Source organism: Apis cerana, linkage group LG2 (genome assembly GCF_029169275.1).
Source record: "Apis cerana isolate GH-2021 linkage group LG2, AcerK_1.0, whole genome shotgun sequence".
NCBI lineage: Eukaryota > Metazoa > Arthropoda > Insecta > Hymenoptera > Apidae > Apis > Apis cerana.
Window position 1 is genome coordinate 12,186,871 of NC_083853.1, and position 15,969 is coordinate 12,202,839.

General features: G+C 40.6%; 1 protein-coding gene across 7 annotated transcripts in view; it reads left to right on the plus strand.

Annotated features, from left to right (window-relative positions):
- The first annotated feature begins 9,554 nt into the window (after positions 1-9,554).
- The window catches only part of LOC108002709 (protein Fe65 homolog), a 113,118-nt gene continuing 106,703 nt past the window's right edge, over positions 9,555-15,969 (plus strand). For 3 of the 7 annotated variants that reach the window (XM_017064529.3, XM_017064526.3, XM_017064528.3), the window contains exon 1: positions 9,556-9,874. The gene's annotated coding sequence lies outside the window, so the exon portion shown is untranslated. Of the gene's footprint in view, positions 9,875-15,969 lie in introns of all 7 variants that reach the window. The other 4 variants (XM_028669170.2, XM_062071248.1, XM_062071250.1 and 1 more) reach the window with 3 other exon arrangements.

Here is a 15,969-nt window from a genome sequence, read left to right on the forward strand (position 1 = left end):
ATCGTTCGTGAGCCCGGTAATCCAGTGTTGCGGCTGGTGTAAATTAATTAATGAAACAAGGCAATACCGCGAGTGCTGCCCGTGCCGCGTTATTACGACCGAAAAGGCGAAAAGGATCGCCGGTAGAAAATGAGGATTTCAGATACGCGCGCATTTCCGGCGGGTGCATAATTCCGGAAAATTAAACCGCAGCGCGAGATTACACGGCAAACTTTCTCCTTCCTCGCGCTAATTTTTGGCCAACAACTTGATTCCTCCCTCTGCCTCCTTCGCCTTAACGCAAACGTTTAACGAAACTCGATTCTTTACGAGCCCATGCTTTTTCACCGTGGCTCTCTCGTGCGAAACGCGAAGTTTAATCGCCGAACTCTAAATTCAACCGGTCTCCGATCTATCCTCATTAACCAGGGAAACTTAGAAATATTATTCGCGTCGCGATGTTATCCGGCCGATTAAAGGAGAGCCACGGAGCGCAGTAACTCATCGTTTGGGAAATCCGCGGGTGTAATTCCGTAATGAATTTCCGCCAACTTTCCGCCGACGTGAACACGGATCGGCCAAACGGGAAAGGACGAATAAGTCGTAATTTATGAACGGGCACACGTGCGAGGCAACGTCTTGTTTGAGCAAGTTGAAAAGGTATTTCCTCTCCAGCTTATACGATCGTGGAATCGTCTCTCGTCCTATATATATACTCGCGATGAAATAACATTTTCGCGCTTTAACCCGATAAGGGCTGTCGATAATCGTCTAACGTCAAACGACAGTTAATATCCTTCTCTCTAATTCATCCGGATCGTTTCGTTTTCGAGAAGGGCAGAGCGGTATTTTCCGGCGGAAGGTTTCGGACTGGTGTAATCCAACAGTCTTGGGCTCGCACATTCACGTGGCAGGAAAGGGTGGTGGTGGTAGGGGTGTAATTTGCGGCTTGTAATACCGTGGCCGTCGTTTGTAACCTGTTCGGGATACGCAAGTAGGGTTGCGGGGGAGAGAAGGAGGGGAGAGCGAAAAGAGAGATGGGCACAAGGAGGAAACCGACGTAACCGCATCGAGGGGATGGTTTTCCACGACTGAAACGGGCAAAACTACCTCCTCACGTTCATTTTCTTCCCTGAAAATACACTCGTCCATCCCTTCGTTTCACAGGTTTCCGACAGGTTTCCGCGCCCCCCGCATCACCTGACACGCGCGTTTTAATCGCTCTGTACTCGTTCTCCCTGGTAAATTTCCATTTGCCTCGGACGATTCCTCGAAAGAGGAGGAAGAAGGGAGAGGAGGAACGGTGTGACGCGAGGGAATTCTCTTGACTTCGTGCAATCTCTATGTAAATACATTTATCAAGCCCCGTTGCTCCCTACTTCGGGATAAAGATAAAGAATAAATAACGGGAATGGGGTTGAAAGGTGGAGAAGAGGCGAAAGAAATTCAAATGAAATTTCGTATTTCGTTTTTACGGATACGCTCGATTTAGCGGATGGTTCAATAGAGGTGAGCCCCACGAACGAGGAGGATGAAAAGGATGCAGCCTGTGAGGGGATGCATTCATTTTGCACGGGTCATAAGACCTTCTTGCGATGTTAGAGAGAGGGTCCGAGACTCTTGTGCCGAGGTTACTGCACTTCAGGGACGAGTTATCCTCCTCATCGACCACCAGGAATTCTGGCAGAACAAATTTCTCGACAAATTTTCGTGGAAACGTACAATTTCCGAAGGGTTTCTCGCCGGTGAAAGCGGCCGTTGTTCCCTACCGATTTATGCCTGGAACGCGATTATAAATTTTGCCCCGCGCGCAAAACTCGGTTTATCGGGCTGGGCGTAATTTCTCAAGGTATCGTAAATAATTTCACCGATTTTACGTTTTTCCATTTCGACGAACGATCTTCGTGGAACGATGAGGTCTCGTTCAATGAGCATACGTTGGAGAAACGATCGACGATACGAACGTTTCCCTGAATATATCCCCGAATAATCGATACCGAAAGCTGATTTCGCGTTTCCCAAGAAAGTGGAACGGGCAAATTAATAAAAATCCAATTCTGGATATTTATAACGTTGGGAAAATAGCGCCCGAAAGCATTTCGCGGATAAATTAATTTTTTCATAGAGGTGCACGATAAGATAAATAATGAGGTTGAAAAAGCGACGAGAGAGGAAACGAAGCTGGAAAAAAGCAAAGCTGCATCAAAGAACTTTTTCCTATTACGTGTGGATTCATTCGTTTAATTATCTTTCCGGGCGGCATCGCGGTTGGCAAAACATTAATTGTTCGGTTGATTGAAATGTCTAACGAACCCCTTCGAACTTCTCGCTTTATGAACGTGTCTAAACTTTTTAATGGATCCGCATTCCATTTTTTCCCCTCTCTCCTTCTCTCTCTCTCTCTTCTTTCTCCTCTTCCGTTTTCATCAAGGTAATAACGAGTTACAATACTATCTCTCCTTCGTCCAGAGACCACACTCTCGCCACCCTCTCTTAAACACGCTCCCGTCTATCGTCCGCCGTCTATCGATCGCCGGTTAAATCGGCGACAAAACAAGCGAACGTGCCGATTCAATTTGCTCCCGGGGAAATATTTTAATCCTTGAACCGTCCGGATAAATTAATTCACCGCCACCTCTGGGGTCACGAATCACGCTCTATTTCGAGCATTCTCCAACCGGTTAGGTCCCTATATATATATATATGTTCCATCGATTGTCTCGATTTGACGGATTTCCGGATAATCCGGATAACACGATCGTACCCGCGCAGAATCGACGAGACGGGGGGAGGGAGAGGAGAATGGGGGAGGGAGAGAGAGAGAGAGGAGGGAACTTAGTTGTATTGGATGGAAGCCAATCCGGACTACTGGCGATTGACAATTGGCGGTGTGGGAATGATTTCCGATGAGCGAGGAACCGAGAGAACGATGGTCGATCGAAGGCGGGCCACACCACGAAAGAGAACAATGACGCGGAACAGCGCGGATATTAAAGGGGAAAAAATATGAATAGGTTCACCTTCTGCAAACTGGACCGCCGTCTGCCCCCTCTTCCCCTTTTCCTAGAAAAATAACTCCCTGGCCCCGGTTTCGTGCCGCAGAGAGAGAGAAAGAGAGAGAAACTTTTCGAATAAAACTACTTGTAGGATGCGCCCTCGGGGAACGGGATCGTGAACGATGCCGCGTCATCGGTGTATTGAAAAAGAAAGAGAGAGAGAGAAAAAAAAGAAACGATTGTCGGTGTCTCGAATGTAACAGCACATTTGGATAAACCGGGCCACGGGAACGATTGGACGTCGGTTTATACCCGAAAGATAAAAATATTACGGTGCGCGTGATAAGACGCGATTAACGAAGTTGGAAAATGTTGTAAATGTTGGGATTGGGGATTCAAAGGAACTCCTTTGAATCCGTGATGCTTTTCGGATAACGGAGATAACGCGTTTGCGCCTGAGCCAATCCGGTGTACCACCGGCTGACAATTGGCGGCGTGGCAATGATTTCTGATGAGCGGGTCGAGAGGAACGAGCGAGAGGGGGAAGAGCGGGGTAACCGAGGAAATTTGACGGGGTAGGAGGGGGAGGGGCGGGGAGAGGAGGAAGACACGCGCGGATAAAGGGAAGGGAAAGAGGAAAGGGACGAATATATTCGTTCGGCATTTGCGGTTAGCCGCGCACGGATTGCACCCGATTTCCCTCTTTCTATCCAATAATTTTGCGAACGGCCATTCAACCTTCGTTTGTCTCGCTTCTCGCGTTCTCCAACCCTCTCCCCAGGCCCAGGCTTTCTGCTCGGGCGTGATGTTCGCGCGCTCGGTTCGCAGCCGTTTAGGGGAGGGGGAGCGAGAAAAATTCTGTGAGAAGAGAGCGTGGAAATTTTTTTTTCGCGCTCGCGTGTTTGTAGCGTTGTCGCGTCGACGTCGATACCATCGGCGTGTGGTTAAAATCGGAGATAAAAGCCTCGTTGATAGTTTGCAAAAGATTTTTTCGCACAACGTGCAGAGGGTACAGAGCGTTGTCGGCGAACACGTGGTGGGATTAATCAAGCGTACATTCGCGGATCGTGGCTTCGTTCTCCTCCGATAAAACTGAAATATATACGCAGGCTACATCAGCTACGAATCATCTTGCGTGTTTACACTACGAGTTTCAATTAATCGTGCAACATTTATCCTATCCTTTCGTTCGGGAGAAGAAATTCCGTATACTGGCGTGAATCATTAACTCGCTTTTCCGTTTCGAATGAATTGCCATGCTCTGTGTATAGAATATTTAATTCCAAAATGAATTCTTAAACTCGAAATATGAGATTAATCGAAACGAATTGTTAAAACGTGACCGATTCGATAGTTCGAATTGAACATGTCGTTGGAAATTCGTGGAAAAATGTCACGATGATAAAATCGTCTCGACCAAGATGTTGTTGTTGTTGTTGTTGTTTACGATACCGGTGAATTATAAAGGAATTATACCAATCTTATATATCAGACGGCTCCAATTCGGCGGGGTTTCGGGATAAATCCATTTACGGAACAAAATGGGTCACCCTATGCGCAAAACAAGAAGATTCGTTGGCGTAATTACGCGTTTAAATCTTCCTTCCCGGCTAGATGTTGGCAGTCTTTGTAACACAGCGATAAAGCTTATTTCGAATCGTGGGCCGGAAATGAAAAGTGAGTGGAGGGCGAACTCGTCTTTAAATTACATTTTTTGCATTCTCATCGTGGCCGCCATAGGGGTTTAAAATAGGATTGGCCGGAATGATAAATTCATATCTCGGCTTCCGCCGGTTACTTACACCGCGGGATAAAAGCGGGATTGGCAATTAAGCTCGATGGCGCGATAAAAGATCCTGACTGAAAACTTCACCTGTACTTCTTACTTACTCTCCCGACTGTGATAATCTCGCGGCGAACGAAGAGAGAAACGAATCCGCTCGAGTACGCGTGAAATAAGTAACGGTTCTTTTTTTTTAATCGATTGGGGTGGGAAAACGTGGCCGTAAATTTAAACGCGCGTTCAAATCCAGAGCTAGAAGCGGCGGAAATAAATTCAAACAAAATGGCCAGCCTGAAGGCGCGGGATTGGAGAACGAAGGTTCGACGAAACTTTCTCGAAGGGAAAGTTAGTTTCTCACGATTAGACTTTCACCTCCCCTTCCCCTTCCCACTACCACTACTTTCGTTTCCTCTAGCTCTAAACCGCCTCGAGGATCGAGATAGAGAAGCTCGGTCTGGCCGAATGAAATTTTAATTTTTGATAAGACGCTCCCCTTACCAAACTTGTCCCTCCACCCTTTCTGCTGTAACAGCAGTACTGTTCCTCTGTCTTCCCTCCGACTGTTTCCTGTACCCTCTTTCTCGCTGTACCAAGGGTCGGCATCGGTTTAGAGATGATATTAAATATCACCTAGACGCGCAACGATTTAGGCGAAGGATATATTCTCAGAGCAGAGAACAAATGTTGCGAGTGTTTGAGATTGATTGCCGAGGAAGGGATGTCAGGTTGCGCAATTATGCAGAAAGAGATATGCATCTACGAGAAGGAATAAATGGGTACGAATGGTGCCGCTTACTCGGGGAATTAATTGGCAAATCTATGCGCCAAAGATAAAGCGCGTTCAATTCAAAGGAATAATCGATGATTCTTCCGGCGTTTAGAGTTTTTTAATGAACGAAATTGTTCGAGTGTATTTCGAGGAGATAGAATTTTCCAGATTTTTGCGCAATATTTTTACAAATAAATAGTTCGTTCCAGGCTTTTTGATAAATTAAGACACGATAAGCCGTACAAGACAACTCTATCGATCATTGTTCCGCGTTCCTTCCTTCGTTTCAACGCAATCTCTTAATGGGGCAAACTCAGGTCGACACTTCACGCGTACACAACGGATAAACGGAATTCCTAATGTCGATCACCTTCGAGTAAACGACAACAAATCTCGCGCGCGTGCCTAATTTCTCGCATCACCGAATCTCTTATCCGCCTATCAATGTCGCCGAATTCAACCGAAAATTCCAATCAGTCGGTGACTACAGGTATGATTGCGGTTCCAGCAGCGGAGGAAAGCTGGCATTAGAAAGCTGAGACGTAATGAAAGGAAGAGCGGAGTGCTGTCTGTTAAATTGAGAGAGCAAGAAACGAGGAGACGACAGAGAGAAGAGGCCAAGTGAGAAGAATAAAGAGAGAAAAGGAGAGAGAGAGAACAGAAGATTTTCCATAGATTGCGTAGAATAGATATGCTGGACGTACGAAGGCAAAATACATACGGAGAAGCGATGTGACGTAGAGGGGTGGTAGAAAACAGGGGTGGTAGGGGGACATGCGTTACGTCATGTGTGAAATTACAATCACCCACCCCTAATGCGCTTGCCTTGACTCATCCCATTCTGTTCAGGTACAATGGTGTGAGCGTGCACGGCAACATCCGGGTGTTAGGTCTATTTCTATAAGTATATATGTTATTATTGCACACATGTAATGAGGCACGTATATGCACGTGTCTCATATACGAGTTATGTACACGGTCACGTTGTTTGGTATTCCGGGTATAGGTCTTTATACGTGAGATAATGAACACAATGTCTGCGGGAAAGTGTACACCATAGGATGGGAAGGTCCGGTGCATCGGCCCTGAAGAACCTTTGGTAAACTTTGACGTGTAAACTAACTAGGATCCCCCGATCAATGTGCTCGCTTGTACGAACCGACTGGAAAATATAATCGTTTAATGTCCGTGGACGGTTTCGAGCCGGACAGGTGAACCTAATAAATTGATAGGCCGAACGATACAATGGTTGTTAATTCCCTTGTCGAACACAACGGGACGTTAATTAATTATGTGCAACTTTAATACACTCTATTTGCTTGTTTATGTAATTATTCATATAATGTTTACAGAGTTCTTAAGCGTTTTACATAATGGCTCACAATGATGCACAATTTGTTCACGACAAATAATATCGAGCAAGTATCGGAAAATCAAATTAACGATAATTTAAATCAATTTGTATATTTTTGTTGAATAAAAAAATTCTTGGGAAAATTTTAAATTGGATCGATAAATATTGGATCGAGAAAAGTGAATTCGATATCACGCTCGGATTGTAACTAAATGAATGTTTGTAAAGTATATGCCAAGAGCGGTCAGCACGGATGAGATTAATAAATATTAGAGGGACACGGAGATACTCGAGGGATGCGCGTGATTTAAAGAGGTTCATGCCGTTGAATGTTTTAATAAATAAACGACCGCCGAAGTAACAGCACACAAAATTACTTGGGAAATTGTATTTTTTCACGAGTCGACGGGTAATCGTTTCTGTCCGACCTACCGACTCGGTATAATTAACACGTCTGGAATCCTCGAATGTTTGTAAATGCCAGAAGCAAAGGTAGCCGTACACAGTAGAATATAAAGTAGAATATGTAGTATAATTTCAAATTTCTACGTGTATTATGTTTATGAAATGTGACGTATGAGATTTTTTTTTTTTTTTACTTCAACGACGAATGATAAAAAGTAATTTTAAATGACCCATTCTATACATCAAACGTACGACTTAATCACGATGAACCAAGCGTCGAGTATCTCGAGTTCAACTTTCCACGAAAATATTGCGAGTAATTACAAAAAAAGAGGAAAAAGATGGAATCATTTAAATTAAAACGGCATAGTATATATATATTTCTGTGTAATTACTTCATGATATTTTCTCCTGATGATCTAATGAAAATTTCCAATTTAACTCAACTCTGATATTAGCTTCGTTATTTTTATGGTGTTTGAATTTAACACAGTTTAACCTCAATTTCTGAAGATTCGCGGTTGGATTTGCTTAGCGAATAACTACGTGATATCTCAAACCATTTCCTGCAATTCGCACTTGTATGAAATATTACATGGTGGTTTTATGTAAAAAAAAAAAAAAAAAAAAAAATGATGCAAGATATGCGCAAATTGCGAGTACACGTAACCGTTCGTATTGATTTTTGTACGCCTGTCGTAGGAAACGTGTGCCACGACCCTGCAACTCACTTTTGTGGCCCTCCCTTCTGGCAAATACACAATTACACATACTGCTCGTGCCACGCTTCCTGAATCCATTGTCTATTATAATCATTAACGGGATTTCGATTATCTGGCAGAACGCCTTGCCAGAACGAATGCACACGTAAGCTTTTTCATTTTCTGATTGTTAAAGATTTTATCGATTATTCGCTCCCTCGTCAAAAGTTCATTCTGTGCTGAATGCCTGATACAAATTATCATTCAACGATAGCGATATTTGATTTTGTTGCATTTAGCGAATTATTCTAAAAGTTTTTACAGTTTTAACTTTCATCACTGTATTTCTAATATTTTTCTTAATATAATTTAATTTTATAATATAGATCAGATTATAGAATTATCGCGTTATTAATAATCTTGATATAATTTTGAATAATCATCAAATGACATTTTTATCTTGATGTTTTAATATAACCTTGATTTGCTTTCGAATAACCTTAAACGACATTTAACCTTAGTTACATTTATAAAAGTACATTGAACTGAATCAAACGTTTGATATAAATAAAATATTAAAGTTCAGGTAAAAATAAAATGGGCAATTCAACAGTGAGAACTTTCAACATGATTCCATATAATCGCATGAAATACGATTAAATCGGAGCAATCAATAAAAAACATTTGAAATTACTCACCCATTCTGAAGTTTTCGTTCGTTTTCTATCGCGAAGTAAATAACAGATTATTTTTGAGAAAAACTTTATATAACGAAGAGAAAAATCTTGTACACATATTTTAATAGATGCATTCAATCCTTTATGTTGAGAAATCGTATCATAGATTTGAATACATCGAACAAAATTTTCACAAACCTGAGTTTATATTTACTTAACAATATCGAATATACGACATATATGTACATATATTGATCATTAATTTCGTTTAAAAAGTCACAATTTATTATCACAAAATTTTATTCACTGCTTTACACAACAATTTAAACATTGATAAATGACATATCGATCTATTCTATAACGTACAATCGCCATTACGATCAACTACGCTTTAATTTTTGAGAGACTAAATATATTTTAAACTTTTCAAATATTTCAAACAAAATATGAAATTGAGAAACAAAAATGACCGTAAAAATTAAATTAACTATTTTATCGAATAATTATTCTTTATAAAAGTTGGATTTATTCGACAAATCAATTAACAATACTGCATATGACTAACGAACTTCTTGTTTGAACTTGCATCCAATTGGGAGCTAACTTCAAGGATTGCTTTTCTAAACAAGCGTTAAAAACAATGGTAGTTAATGAGTACGTATTCTCACGAGTAAAGTGAAGTGTACAGTGTATATGCATAGATATCAGTGGCCGAAATTTCGGAAAATCGTTCCGATAGTTGTTACGAGGGCAATCGTAGAAATTAGCGAACAATACGGACGAAAACCAACATTCCTGGATGTTGCTTGTTGGTGGGGATTGGAGGGGTGGCCAATAGCGTTTGCGCGGGAGAAAGGTACAAAACGGGGGACATATTCGTAGGGGGATCATAGGAACGCGGTCGTATCGTCGCTCGGCAGCGCCGCGACGCCCTCGAGGCGAACTAGACGTAACACTCTGTGCTCGACACTACTGAGACTTTTCGACGTTTCTAACCTTGTCTTGGCGCTGTGTGCTGTTCCGTTCGTTTATACAGAAATATAGTGTCGTGCGTTGTCTTTCACATTCTTCTTTCACAAATCAGTTTTTTTGGTTTTGTGATTATCAGTTCGAGGTGAATCATTCAGTTTTTGAACAAGAAAAAGAAAGAAAAATCTGGTGACGCGAAAATTGCACTCATCTTAGGAACGAAATACTCTAAATTTACACGGTAAGCGTCCTTTTTTTTCTTAAATACGAACTTTTCGAAAGTCACTCGCATCTTTCGCAATAGTTTTAAATTATTGTCAATTGTCCGCGTCTCCAAACATTTAAACGGAATTCTCTTTGAATCAACTCGTTCTATAGGTCCATTCGCATGCTGCCTATTTCGCGCGAAATTTTTGAAGAAAAAAATTGTGTATCTCGCAATATTATAAATTATATATCGACAAATAACTGTGTTTTATAATCGATATTTTTGGTTGAAACGCTAGTTTGCTCGTTATTTAGTTTGTTAGGTCAACGAGGACATCAACGGCGTGCGAATTCGCGTTTAAATTCTATTCGAATGACGTAGTTGGTATGTTCTATATTTTTACATTTTGCTCGTAATACTTATGAATAACAAAACGTTGAAGTATTATATAAACAAGATACGAGTTTAACATGTCCTGAGGTAATTTATTATTTTTATATTATATACACATTACAAAGATAAGAAACCAGTTGCACTTTAGATGAGCAAATTATTTTTCTATAGAGGGCAATAGTGTAATTTTCTGTGCATGGCCTTGACACAGTTGATTTGCCTGAATAGTCGATAAAATAAACTGTCTACAGTTTTAAGAACACATTGAAAATATTTCGCGTTGAAAATTTCCCGAATAGTTAGAAAATTTGATATATTTTTATTATATAATTTATCAATATTTACAAGTACTTGTAATTTATTTTTACGATTAAATTTTACGAGAATTTCACAAAGTGACGATCAAACGACGATCGATCCTCTTGAATAATATTTAAAGACATAGCTAAAGGTCGGCCAACTTGGCTGTTAAATTCCCTGACACGCTTTTCTCCTTGAAATTCTATTGTATATTATAGATTTTACGGTTCATGAAACAATATCTTCGTGACTTTATGTTTATTATTTCTCATTTATATTCTTCGATCGTATTATTCTTGGTATTTAAAGATTTACCATCAAACATCTATCCCCAAACGCGAGACTAAATAAATCGTTTAGAAAATAACTCTAATGACGATGCCGACAAAGCGGGAAAAGCGACAAAGGGAACATAACCACAATTTTATATCCCACCAATAGACCTCTTTTTCTTTTCATTCTCTCGTTTTCATTCTTTCGAAGCATCGAACATGTCTCTTGCACAAACGACAAAACCTCGCCCTCTCCGTGCATTATTTTTTGCTTTCTCCCTTCGTTTTTATTTTTTTTCTTTCTTTTTTAATTTTTCTTCTTTATCATGACCAAGGGTGAAAAAAACTAGCCACGAGTGTTTTTTCTTCCCTTGCTCATCTCCATCATTTCTTGTCCCGTTCTCGTTCTCATTCTCGTTCTCGTCCTTCGCCTCTCGCTTCCCATCTTCTTTTCTCTAGGCTTTTCCTTTGTCTCCCTGGAAACCTTGCGGTAGTTATGCGACGTTCAGCCCAGCCGCTTGGCTGGTGGGGTTGGAAAAAGGAGAAGGAGGTGACTCGAAGTTGCGTGGGTGGGGGCATCGGGGTTGAGGGTTGAAGGAGGAGAGGATACGGTCCTGAACGTGACTTGGATGCAATATTTAAAAGCGGCACAACGTCAATACTCCACTCTCTCTCTTTCTCTCTCTTTTTTCTCCTTCTAGTGCTGTTTCCCTTCTTTTTCGGCGACATCTTTGCGATCCCCTTTACGATCGGTTACAACAAGACGATCCTGAATCGTGGTAGCTCGGTCTGATCTTAACCCGACATCCTCCCCTTACCACTAAGGGGGATCGTTGTTCGGTCTGAAGGGAGCTAGTCTAATGTTTCCTGAAATTCGTTACTTCGTCCCTTTTCGGTATACCACTGACCGGTAGCCGTTTCTCCAACCAAATTCCTCCGTTTAACTTTCGCATTCCTCGAAAATCTTATCCCCTTTGCATCGGTAACAGGAAATTAGCCAGGGGTGCGTGAAGAATTCTCGTATATTTCGCGATAAAGAAATATAAGAATGAGCGCAATTTATCGCCCGGTAATTCATTCGGGACGACGGTTAAATTTTAGATCACTTCGACCGAGAATTATTGCCATACTCGTCTTTCCTAATATCGCTAAAATATTCCACTTCGGGAATATTTTATCAATTTTTGACGCTGCTCGGTAATTTATTTCTAATGTCTTCCTCTGTGGCGGTCGGGGATACGGGGGATAGGGGGTGGCGAAACGGAGAAAGAAAGAAAAAAAAGGAACGAGCGGCGTGATATAAAAGGGCGAGAAAATGCAGGAAGTTATGACAATTATGAGAAGGAAGGAGGAAGGAGGAAGAAACGTCTAGGTGTGCGACGGCTCGTGAAATGAAATCGGGGACGGGAGACGATCGTTTATAAGTTCGACAGATGGAATTTCTCTTTTCATCCGTTTCTTTTCTCCTTATATTTTTTTCCTCCCGCGTGGAACTACGGATCATTCGATAAATGGGCCCCCTATGATCCAATTAAGACGAGGGAAAAATGAAGGAAGCGTACATTCCATTTGATTTTTGGGAATGTTATTAAGGGAAACAAAAATCTTGCAGTTCATTCGATTATATCGAATTCGGTTCGTCTTCTTTTCTCAGTATTTTTCCCTTTGTTGACTCGATCACGCACAATCTCACGTTCTTTGCCAGTAAGTCCATCGGGAAATTTTCAAACATTTTCCGTCGCATGGAAAGTTATGAGAGGAAAGAGAGTTTTAATTAAAAAGGAAACTAGACAAAGTTCTATCGTTCTATAGTTACATATTTTTCATTCTTTATCCTTATTCGAATTTTTATTATTTCGGTATATTCGAAGATTGTATAGAATTGGTTTTTCGTTTGATTTACGATTATTCGATTAAAGTTTTATTAATCAAATTTCCAATACTATGATTTATTCACGAATTATGTCAAGCTTGATGCAGTTTCATTTCATTTCATGTTATTTTAAAGGAAGGATACGATATGTTTTCTCGCGTATTTATTAAAATAAAATGCACTCTATAGATAAAAATTTTTATTTTGATTAATGCTATTAATTTAATATCAATAATATTAAATTTAATCACGGTATATATCGAATATTAATATTAATAAAATAACATTTTAACATTATCGTATTTTATTACGCATAATCACTTTATTAGATATTATTTGTAATTGCCAATGTTCAAATTCGATCTATTTATTTGAAAATCTCGTATTTAAATATTATTTAATTTAAAAAATACGAATTCCTTATCGAGTTTTAATATCATTATCGTGCTAATCAATAACGTAAATTTGAACAAATGTTTCGAACGTTCTTTCAATTGCCGATACTTGACTATGATCGTAAAAAATAATTATACCGTAACGTGGATATAGCCAAGGGTGGAATAAATTTATGATGACCTTTACGAAACTCTGTTTCTCAGAATTCGTAAAATTTAAAGGCTTATTTCTTTAGCGAACCGTTAGAGAAAGCGAATTCTCCGGCAGAAATTGGCGAAATAGCGGGTAAAACGCTAACACCCTCTGTTCGACCTTACTTTGCACCCTCTTGCTCGGTTCGGCATTGTCAGTAATTCTCGGATATCGCTTTATCTGAAATTTAATCCGAGGTCAAATCCCCTTATTTACAAAGAAAACACGGGAAACGAGAAATTATTTTCATCCTCCGGGGATATCTGGAAATTATTCGGGAAATTTATTCGAATAAGAAGGATGGAAAAACGCGTAACTAACACGTGATGCAAAAATTGCATCGAACATTGAATTACTCTGATCCTATTGAATTTCCCTCGATGGATAATGGAACGTGTTTCAACTCCATTCCCATTCTACGATCGTTTTTTTCTTATATTTCGTTTTATTCCCATGCTCTTGCCCTTGACTTTCTCACCCTTACCGTCTTCGAATATCTCCTTATCCCGAGCTTAATTCGCGAAAGGAACGGTCGATGGAGGGCGTGTCTGGATGTTCAAGAAGAGCAATTACGAGGAGAGAAAAATTTCATCCCTCCACATGGGAGGGATGCTCGCTATAATAACAACATATTTCATGATTTTTTTTTTTCTTCTTTTAAATCAAACTCGACAATTTCCAAAGCTGAACGTAACTGAATTTAAGATATGTTTTCGAGGCATTTCTATTTCTCGAACCTCGTTAACTTTTTGCGTATTAAGTTCTTTTTTTATTCGATGGCACGAACTTACACCCTCCGCCATTATAAGCGATGCATATTCCAGCTTATTCGCGACGCTTTAGCCAAGGACTATCCGTAATCAATATTTGCGTGTCGCTTTCACGTACAGTACTAACTGCTATTGACCGAAATGCCACTTGGTCTTGAACGCCGCGCCGTTTCCTTCGATAATGACCCTATAAGGATTCCGAAAGGGATCCTCCAATCTATAGATTTACACTTAATTCTGATACGTTCCCCATTCTGGGGAACCCGTTTAGATAGAAACTGTACCGTGATACCGGATTTATGAACTTGCCACGCTCCTATTAAATTCAATAATGGCGCGAAGGGTGATGATTTACGAATCCTTTTGCACCGATCAACCCGATCGAACAGCCTCGATCGAGAAAATTTAACGGAACGGAAATTCTAACGAAAGAGGGGAGGGAGGGGGGGAAGAAATTCGTTCGTTTTCCTTTAAAATCGAATCTCGGCGAATAAATTTCGTACGTGAGACCGTTAAGCGTAAAGAGTATAAGACGGGGCTGGTAAAATATTTATTTTCTGGTGTAATTACGTATTGCGCTCCAGCAGCGTTTAATAGTTGAACGTATATTTACGTCACAGCGGAAGCTTTACGAGCTTGTTCGTTTCTTAAGCGACTCACGAGAAAATTTGCAGCGAGAATATGGTTTAAAGTTAACCGTATACGGATCAGGCAACTTCGAGTAATGCAGAAATCCGAAATGGATGAATAATAAAAAAAAAGAAGAAGAAATCCAATCGTTTCATCATCGCAGAAACGCAATGAAATTATTCGTGGCGCAAAGGCGAGCCGATTTTCATCCAGGTCAAAGACACTAATTTCACGTAACTCATCTCGTAACTCGCTCCATCGACTCGCGCAGAGTTTGTCTCTTTGCTTCTTGGTTTACCAAAGAAACCTCTCTTCGTTATATAGCGTTACAACGTAACGGTGGAAGTCCCCGGAGAACTTTCGACCTGGAAATTCAATTTCCATCGCGAGGTTCGCAGTAATGTTTCGCGACTTTCTCCCTTTTTTTTTCTCCCCTCTTTATTTCTTCTTGCCGCTTATTCGCGCCCCCACCCCTTTCACGGATCTTGTCTCACAGAAGACAAGGAAAGGAGGAGACGTGGAATATCTAGACAGACAATTTTTGCATCTTTTTTTTTCTTCCGCGTATCAAGAATGAAAAAGGATCGGGGAGGGAGAACGTATTTGAGGAAGTAAGGGTAGAAAATACGTGGACGATAAGAGGAATGACAAAACGAAGAAACAGTCCGCGTTTCATACGAGCCTCGAGTTGTTTGAAAAATTCAGAAACATTGCTTCTTATGGATTTTATTTTACGATTCGTTCCTAGGTAACGGAAAAGGAGAAATCGATTTCTCGCGTAACTTTATGGTAGGTGTAATACAAACTGGATGATAGTAAGCGTTGCCACCGACAGCTGTCAGACGTATAAAATGCCTTCGACTGTTGCATTCGATACATCACGTATATAAGTTTTAAAGTCGCGACCGTTCTCCTTGGTAGTGTACACATACACACACGTGTACTCTTCGAAGCTCGTAATAACGTAATGTATCGATCGCCTCTTTGTACTTCTATTATCCGGATTACACGATAATATTTGAACACGCGTATCCAGATGTTAATATCTTAAGTTAGATTGAGCGGAAAGGAAGGTCGTATCTCATAGAGGGGAAGGAATACACCTGTTACACCGTTGAACGGATACCGTCCACCCGTAGATATGCATATGCATGTCCGCAACTCGCAACGATATAATCTCAAACGATACCTCACACGTTCACCTCCAAACAACATCGCGAATTCTTTCGGGAATAATTTTCAAAATAACTTTAATGAGACGAGTGAAAGAAAATTTTCGCGCAATTTCATTGAAGCAAAGCG